Source organism: Solanum tuberosum, unplaced genomic scaffold, assembly GCF_000226075.1.
Source record: "Solanum tuberosum cultivar DM 1-3 516 R44 unplaced genomic scaffold, SolTub_3.0 scf00024, whole genome shotgun sequence".
NCBI lineage: Eukaryota > Viridiplantae > Streptophyta > Magnoliopsida > Solanales > Solanaceae > Solanum > Solanum tuberosum.
The window spans coordinates 663077-672653 of NW_006238950.1; positions in this window are offsets into that span (position 1 = coordinate 663077).

Below are 9577 nucleotides of genomic sequence, written 5' to 3' on the forward strand. Positions count from 1 at the left end.
TAAACTATCAGCAAGCAAGACCCAACAAATATCTTGACTCATATTCGCTAAATCATACCCCAAGAATTGGGGTTTTTAGCCACACATCAAGAGATAGAAATTTATACCTAAATGAGCTTGCATTCAAATGGGTATGAAGATTTAAGTCTTGTTACAGTCCAAGAATGAAGAATCCAAGAGACCCAAGTCCAAATCCTTGGAGATGAAACCCTCTTTTCTTCAAGTTTTCAAAACCCTCTCAAACTCAAAGCAAAAATAAAAAGTACTAAAAATTATATTAATTGTTCCACACTAAAAATATGATGCTAAGCTACAACTCTCAACGAGTATTTATAGTTTTAATAAATCTGTGCTGTAGCAGATCATTCGGCGACATTAGTCGTAATCGCCGATCAACTTGGTGATTCACCCTTTAGTATAGTTCATCACCATTTTTCACAGTCCTTCAGCATCGTCATGCTCTAGGTCATTGGGAGACATGGTACTGCTTCGCGGAACTTCTCGGCGATACGCCGACTGCTCCCTTTTTCCGCCGACTTAATCCTTTCCTTCAAGACTCAGCACACTGGAACAAAAGGCGATGTAAGACCTTTCGGCGACTCGCCAAGTGGACTCGGTGATCCCCAGGCCTTCATTTCTCCATTCTTTTCAGCCTGTCTATTCCTTTTTGCGACTTAGTGTCCATGCTTTCCTTTAAACTTCAAATACCTGAAACTTAAGTATTTTCATCAGATATTTGAGATAAAATAAGCATTTGAGGACACAATTTCTATTAAAATATACCCCTAAATGAGTCCAATTTATGGACTCATCAATACGCCCCATCGAGAGGACCCAATGTACCTTGCAAGGTGTATAAATGCATTAGTGGCGTGATCACTAAATCTGATGCCCACAGAGGGGACTTATAAACCTACGGAGGCACGTAGTTTTGGGACTATGATGGTATGTTGAACCCTAGTCATTGCTAAGCCTACTCCCAACTAGAAATGTGTAAGACATAACATAACTGAAATACTGGATAGCTTAATATTCTGACATGCAAATCTGAGAATGCAACATTTATGTACTGACAATGAAACATTCGAAATTGGAGCATGTATATATGTTTAACTAACCTAGCAACTGTAATTCATGAACTAATAGAATTTACACAACTAGAGTTCTGAGTTTCATGCAAAGAACTAAGCAATTATTTCACGAAAACATGATAAATTGATTACGAATACTATAACAGCTGAATCACAACCAATATCTAAGGTTTTAGAAACCCTAGGTCTAAGCAAGGTATATTGAATTAAGAATCTGACTGAATTCTAGGGACCTAGTGGATGAAAGGAACCCACTAGTGAAATCCCACATACATGGTGACGAAATCTACGGAGAAATCCTTCAATTTTGGGGTTGAAACTTGAAGCAAACCTTTTGATTCTTCTTGGGAAACTGTCACTTCTTTCATCTCTTTTTTGCTCTAACTTTGGGTGATTTTTGGTGTATTAAGATTCTAGCTATGTCTGACTAAGTTATTAGGCTTAAATTGAGTAAAACGACGTTGCTTAGGCGTCAAACGATGTAGTTTAAGGGCCCCAACGCATAGGAAAAACATATAAATGACCCTAACTTAAAATCTGACAAAGGTCATCCACAAAGGGACCTACGGACCATCGGTTGACCTACCAACCGTCAGTAGGGGTCATCGGTCAAGATCTACCCGACAGGGCTTAACTAAAATGGGCATAAATTTTTACTCTGAGATGATATTTTAGCAAACTTAGTGGCGTTGGAAAGAGGATTCCATTATCTTTCATTTGATAGGTCATGAGCCACCTAATTCATTCTATTCTAAAAGATATGACTGTTTGAAGTTGATCCAACAACCAATTCACTCCAATTGGCTGATGATCCTCACCTACGGTCATACCTACGGTTTGTAGATCCTACCACGGACCCATCCTGATCGACCGTGGGTGGGGTCAGAGACCATAAATATTTGATGCCCAACTACGAACCCCACCTACGGACCTTCGATGGCTTCTGTGGTTCTTGTACCAGGTCTGGAAAGCTGCATTTTTTAAATTTTCTCAAGTCTAAGGTGTTACAAAATCTTAATCTTGGGATTTAGCTTAGAATAATCACCTTATGTTAAATACTTTGAGATTTAGAGTCAGGCTTGAATAAAGTAAAAGCATGCAGTTAAACTCAGACCTTAGTAAGAGTAGTCATATACCTTTATGGGAGCTATGAGTTGTAGCTAATGAGGTGTAGTAATTAGAAAGAAGAGCATAGTTGAGAAGTGTTTCTAAGCTTGAAATTTATCCGTTGTATTACTTAAGGCATAATAGTCTTATTCTTACTTCGTGCCCAGATATACTTGTTTCATGTCAGATAGTTTTAGATAGAGCGTGACTATGTTTGAACACATATTGATTGTGACTTATATGCTCTAGTCTAGTTTCAAAAGTCTCAGTATGAATCAGGGTTATATTAGTAGACAAGTTCAGAAGTCAAAAAGATAAATAGAGTAACTCCTTTCCTTTCCATGCTCAGTTTAACCATCATTCGAGAATGGATGATCCCAAGGCGGAGATATTGTAACACCCCAAAAATTTCTAAGCTAAGACATGAATCATTCTTCATTTGTGAAAAAGGTTGTTTTGGGTGATTCTTAAATCGTTCTTAGGTGTTAAGGTCAATTCTTTTGTGTGAGAATAAACTTGGAGACGAATTAAGGTCACAAAAAATCCCTAGCACAAAATTGAGTTGAAAGTTTTCTTATCGATTAAGTTTTGAGATAAGATTATACTAAGGTCAGCTTTAAACAAGCATATTTCTCAGCATATAATGAATTAGGTGGTCCATGACCTATCAACTTAACGGTCTATGAGTTCACTTTCCAACTCCACCAGGTTTTCCTCAATCCAAGTTCTAAGTAAAATGTTATGACTGATTTACTAGAGACGCTCTAACCTGGTAGTAGCTCTGCGATAACTCTGCGTTACGGAGTGAATACATACCTCACTGTCCGCTGGAATAAAATCCTGATTTCCAGCTCTTTTTATTTTTTTGTAAAGGGTATTTTTGTCCTAAAACCTTTAGGGATTCATCTAAATTACCTTAAACGTGTAGAAAATCAGTTTTCATAATCAAATCCTCACATTCACTCCTAAATTTGTATGCTCAAGAACTTCATGAAACACTAAGGCTAGGGTTCATCTTCTAAGATTTTTCTTAAAGTTTCTTCAAGAACATTGTTCTTCTAGGTATGTAAGCTATCATAGTATTGGACTAGTTCAAGATCACTCCCTACATCTACTTTCAAATCAAAAAAAATTTATCTAGGATTCTATCCTTTAGATTTGAGTATTCTTGAGATGAGTTGATGTTGAGTTCTGAGTTCTTGAGTTCCTAGTTATTGAATATATATTCCTAATTATTTAATTGTTGTATATTGTGCATTGAGATTTATTGAGTTGATTGTTCATGTATATTCTTTAGCATGAACCCTATCCCTGAGTATTCATTGAATTCTTTTAAGAATCTTTTAAACAAACATAGTTGTTTTAAACTCAGTTCTGGGAATCAATGATGAGTCTTGAGAAAGAGTTTGAAAGATGATTTGAGAAAGAGTATAAGGGAACTAAGTAGTCCCAAATGTATCATTTGTTTACATTGAGAAAAGACAAATTTCATTTTATAAATGAGTTATGAGCTTAGAGATATTTTAGAGAAGTTACCTCTTTTAGGAGGTTATTTTGAGTAATTACATCAAAACAGAGAAATAATATATTTTATACATTTTAGCATGAATATATTATTTGGAGTAGTATTGATCATTGATATATGGACGAGTTCAGACAACTCAAAATACTCATAAACTATGTCTTCCAACATGGGTAAAGGATCATACTTTTTAGATGGATCATTATTGCTTAGTGGATCCGCTTAGTTGAGAGGTTCTATGCCCCGGCACAATATAGGACAATTCAAGCAACGTGGGCGAGACGTTGTATCATCACATAGATCATAGTGATGGTTGTCGGTTAGAGAATCTCTAAAATAGAGTTAAAGTGTATTTTTACTATATCACTTGTTATGTTGAGTTTTAGAGATCAGTAAGTATTTGTGAAGTTTTAAATGATTTTACTCCTTTATTTCTTCACATTCAGTTGAGTATATATTTATATCTAGTACAATTCTTTCAGTTCAGTTATTTGTTATTCAGCTATATTACATACTCGTACATTCAATGTACTGATGTCATTCAACCTACATCTTTTTATGATGCAGATTCAGGTACTTAGGATCCTTAATAGGAGTTTCATTGTGATCACTTCATTCATTTGTTAGCTTTTGAGTGATGCATCCTCTCTTCTGGAGGACTCAGTTTTTATAAGTTGTTAATAGTAGCATTTTAAGGTGGCATGGGTATTGTCTTGACACTCGTATTTATACAATAGATGCCTCATAGATAGACAGTTTTGGACACTCTTTGAGTTTCAGATGTTTTATTTAAAACTTTATGTTTCATACTCATTATTTTCAGATAGCTTTGAGATTTAATAAATTGTTTTAAGCAATTCTTCAGTTTTGATGCTTGTGTATGCTTGAGTTAGTCTTCTGTTTATAGTTCGCCAAGTTGAGGGTTCACTTGGGGACAAATAATGGTTCTCGAGAGCAGGCCACATCTAGGGTGTAGGCTTGGCTTGTGACAGGGAGTGGGCTTTAACCCATCTCACGTGCAAAAGGGCTTCAATAGCTGCTGAACCTTTTCATCCTTTCCTCCTCCCATTTTACGCAACAGAAAGTTACAATTAGAAAAATAAGTTGAGAGCTTTGTCATCGTTCTTCAGTGAAAAAGCAAAGGGGGGAAATCAAGATTTGCTAATTAATTTAAGAGAGGACTAGGAGAAGAATGTAAGTTTCTTAATGTAGTTTAAAAATTGAATTTGAATATTCCATGACTACAAATTAGGGTTCAGAGTTAGAGAATCGTGAGTTAGAGAAATAGAGAAATTTGTTAAACTTCTAGGAACAAATGGAGTGCATTTAATTACTGGACCACAAACTTTTGTATATTGACATATATGAAACAAAAGTATTAGGCAGTAAGGTTAGGTTGATTTTTTTACAATGAGAATTATCAAGATGAGGGTTGTTTTGTATTCAAAGCATCAATTAGATGACTAGGTAGAGTTCAGTCATTCATGGAACATTAAGGGTTGGGTATTTTAATGTAGTTTGAATTAGATTAACCAAAGAAGTTAACACGAAATTGATATGAATGTGATTATAGATTGATCAAAGAAATTCGTACATATCATTCAAGTGACGATCTAGGTATTTCAGCATGAGTATTGTGAGTAGTACTCTTACCATAATTTGTATTTTATAACTTTCATGATTTATACATGGTTTATAAAGTGAATGATTTACTGAAAATACTTTGACCTTGCATATGGGACAAGTCTTTTACTTAATATGATACCAAAATAGTTATTTGAGATGAACTTGCTTTTATAAGACATGTTTATTGATACATGAGATATTATTACCCTTATCGAAAGAGTTTCACATTTACTTCAGAAATAATATTTTGACATATGTTTTTGGTTGATGTTTTATATACTTTGATATGATCAGGACTCAAATGTCTTATAACATTTTGAATTGTGTCTACTATTTACAAAGAAAAGTATAAATTGGAGTAGACCTTGATGGATCTTGTAGCTAACGATGGGATTTTTAGACCTAGTGCACCTTGTAGTTACAGATTATCGATATAGCCTTTGCTAGAGGGAAGGTAGAACTAGCATACCTTTACTGATATCCCTCGAGGAGAGATCTATCGATATGAATATTTAACATCTTTATGAGAAGTTTACCATAATTTGTTACTTCTTTAAGAAGAAGGCAACACTGATTACATGATTCATCATTGGATACCTCCCAGATATAAGATTGTTATGAAAGTGTTTTTCTGAGTTTATTTCTAAATATTCACATTGATTTTTCTATATGAGACAAATAAGATTGAATATCTTTATCATTTATTAAAGGGCATTGATTTAATCATTTTTATTATCCTACTAGCATGTTTTGTGACTTGGCCCTCATTAAAACATTTGTGTTTAAGTATTAGTACTCACTGAGCTAGTGTCTCACTCCTCGCTATATGTTTTTACAGAGAACTCAAGTGATCTTGGAGAAGATTTCTTTAATTAGGGAGTGTGGATTGATAGTATCTGATGAGCCTCGCATCGCTTCACGTGGCAAGAGACTTATTGAATTGCTATGGTTTATTTAGTTCTTTAAAAACTCTTAGAGTCAATTCATTTGTCATTCCTTTTATTTGAGTCATGATTGTTCCTTTCTATTGTAGTCAAGTGACTAGTTTTGAACTTCTTTTCATATTGGGAGATGAATTGGTACTATTGTGTGGCAATTAGATCATCTATGGCTATTATGTCTTGATTTATAGTTATTATGAATTGTGCTGTGTATTTCTGAGACAAGGAAATTTCAGGATAGACCCAAAAATAAAGGAAACTCTGCCTGACTTTCTTTAGAATTCTTATAAGGCTTGCTTTGGGATTCTCCCCGTTAGCGCCTGTCACATTCCTAAATTGGGTCGGGACAAGTTTTTAGGTATCGTTCTCATTACTTGACTAGTAAACAAAGTAGAGTTTTTAATTCGTTGTCCTCAACCCTTCCCTACATAACATGGAAAAAAGAAATCATATTACCAATACCTTAGAACATTCTTTTGGAGAGCAAGAAGTTGTAAGAAATGAAAAGGGCTCAAAGAGAAGATTAGATTTTGAGACAAAAAACACAGAGGATTATATAGAAAAAAATAACAACGGCTCGCTTTTCATTAACGACTCGCTTGAGGGCATAAAAGTGATAAAAGTATGCTTTATTTCGCTTCTCGTTTTAAGCAACAATGCACATGATCATAACAACCTGCTTTAGAATTTAATTTAATACAACTGTGACACCTAGTCATTTTAATATTGAATAACAGATTTCGAACAAAAATACACTTAATACTTTAGAATCACATGTAAAATAATCGGAATATAGTTTTGCATATACATTATCATTAAAGTTCATACAACTGTTGCACTCAATATGATCTACAAATCTACTTTGGAATACACAATCCCTTATTAAACAAAACTCTCTTTATCTCCTATGTCAAGACTTTCTTAAATCACAAATAAAAGAACAAGAAGATGGTTCTGAAGTTAAAGAATACAAAATGAGCTATTAATATCAATTTTGAACTGTATATATAAAATATCTACTTCTTTCTGTTGGGATATATACTTTTAATCATGTGTTTAGATATAGTATTTATCATAGAGTAATTATTTATTCAATTTTAAGAAAAAGTTTTAATAGATCATATATTCGTTTATGGTGTATGTTTACTTATATAGTAGATAATCTAGTGTATAGAGTTTTAGCTGATACACAGAGGATTAAATCATCAGTTCTTATAAGTATAAAGTATTTTGTTCACATTTGAAGATGGAAATTGGACATGTCATTGGTACGATTGTAGCACAAGATTATATATAATTTATCTTGATTATGGGAACTTTATAGTTCCAACTTCTTGTGCTACTGCATTTTGTATGTATTGAATGGGACTGAGAAGAGATAGTTACTTTAGACTAACTGACAAAAAGCATATTATCTAAACTGTTAAATGTACTTATATTCTTAATCCTAATATAACTGTTATGATATGTATATGTTAATTATCGTTTTGATTTATTAAAAGGTTAGATTCTGAGATGGGTCAATATACCAAGTAGATTGGATGATAATAATATATATTGGTAAAATAATAAGTTATTTGATTGAATCCATATCTCAATATAGAGATTGATGATATGCCTTTCTGAGAAGCTTATAAGTTTTCATTGTGTCAAACCTTGCAAGTGGATTTATGAATCGGACATAAGAAATAAGTTAAGCAGTGCTCTAAAGAAAATTAATCTTTGAATTAAATTTGTCAGTAATTTAATTTATTGATTAGTATATGTAATAGTAACATGTGGAATTACATAAGTTTTTAATGAGGAATTTTGAAATATAAATACAGAAGTGCAATTACGAATTTCTAGTGGAATGATTTGTAATTCATTATGGTAAGAGTAATTCAAATTAATTATTTGGAATTATTTTCAAAATAGGAAGCCTCACTAATTAATTATGTGGTCCCTACAATGCTCATAATTAACTAGAACTCATAATCCTATTTCTATGGGAAAAAGAGAGACATGCGTTAGTTTTTCTATTCCAATAAAACAAGCGTGTCTTTTCTTCTCCTTGTTGGAATGGGAAGAAATCCCTTTAAGTAGGGTTTCTTCTAACCTAGGAAAAGAATTAGTTTCTTATTCAATACTTGTCCACCCAAGTATTGAGAGAGTTTTGATGTGAACTTGGGATAATTGTAGAAGACCGCGAACTGTTGTTTAACTTGTAGAGTCGCTTGAAGGTCTAACTTGTGAATTTTCTTAAAAGTATTTGCTCACGCTTCAAGAGGTTATTCTTGAATCAAATTTCATAAATTTGATGTGTTCTAGCATAATTGTATGTGTTCTAGCATGATTATATATGTTCTAGCATAAACGAACGGGTTATCTATTATTCATTGTAAGCGGTATGATTATGGTATGCTTCCGTTGTTCATATAGTTTTCCAACATTTTCAATTTCTTGGATGTACTGATTAACCAGATCACTAGATTGAGAAACCAAACTCTTAGTTGGAATATTTCTTCTCTCAGCCAAAGATTTAAGCCCTCGTCCTCATCCCTTTTCAATAGCACCAGGAGCAAAAAATGTATATTTGATAGTACTCTTCATAGATGAGTTAGCCTCATTTTAAGTCTTCAATGGTTTTATCTTGAACCTGCAAGGAAGGACTAAAATTGACTCTTGATATAGTTAAGTTATAACCAATTGTGTATATATGTTAAGGTAAGCATTTATAAACTAAAAGGACTCTATGTAACAACTTGTTCCCTTTGTTATAGAAAAGCCAATGGGGAAAGAATTTGGGCCAGAAAACTTTTGAGTAGTGACTTCAAAAATTGTAGCCTAGGGACGAAATCTGAGTCAAGTATGGTCTAGGGAAATCTGGTAATGAATGAGGTGTCTAATTATGAATTTGATCACATGAGTGGATAGCTAAGACGTTAAGGAGCCCGTACGACTTTATCGAATTGAATTCGGGCTAGCAGAACTCTCGAAACTGATCTTGGCATGAAAGGGTAGTTTCTGAATGTCAAGGGTAGAGGGAGTGTTGTGAAATGGGAGCTTGGAACTCAAATTCTGAGTTTCTGTATCCGTTTAAGCCGCCGGGGCGAAATTATTCCCGATAGGGTGGGACCGCTGTGGCAGTTGGGGTCCGCCATAGCGGGCCAATCGCGACTTAAGTCGGGAAAAAAAACCTAATTTCGTTATTTTCTACAAACTTCGTGTAGAGCTAGGAGACGACCCAGGCGATTTCTTGATAGTTTTCCATGACTTTTAGTGCTAAAGATAAGGATTTTACTCTCCTA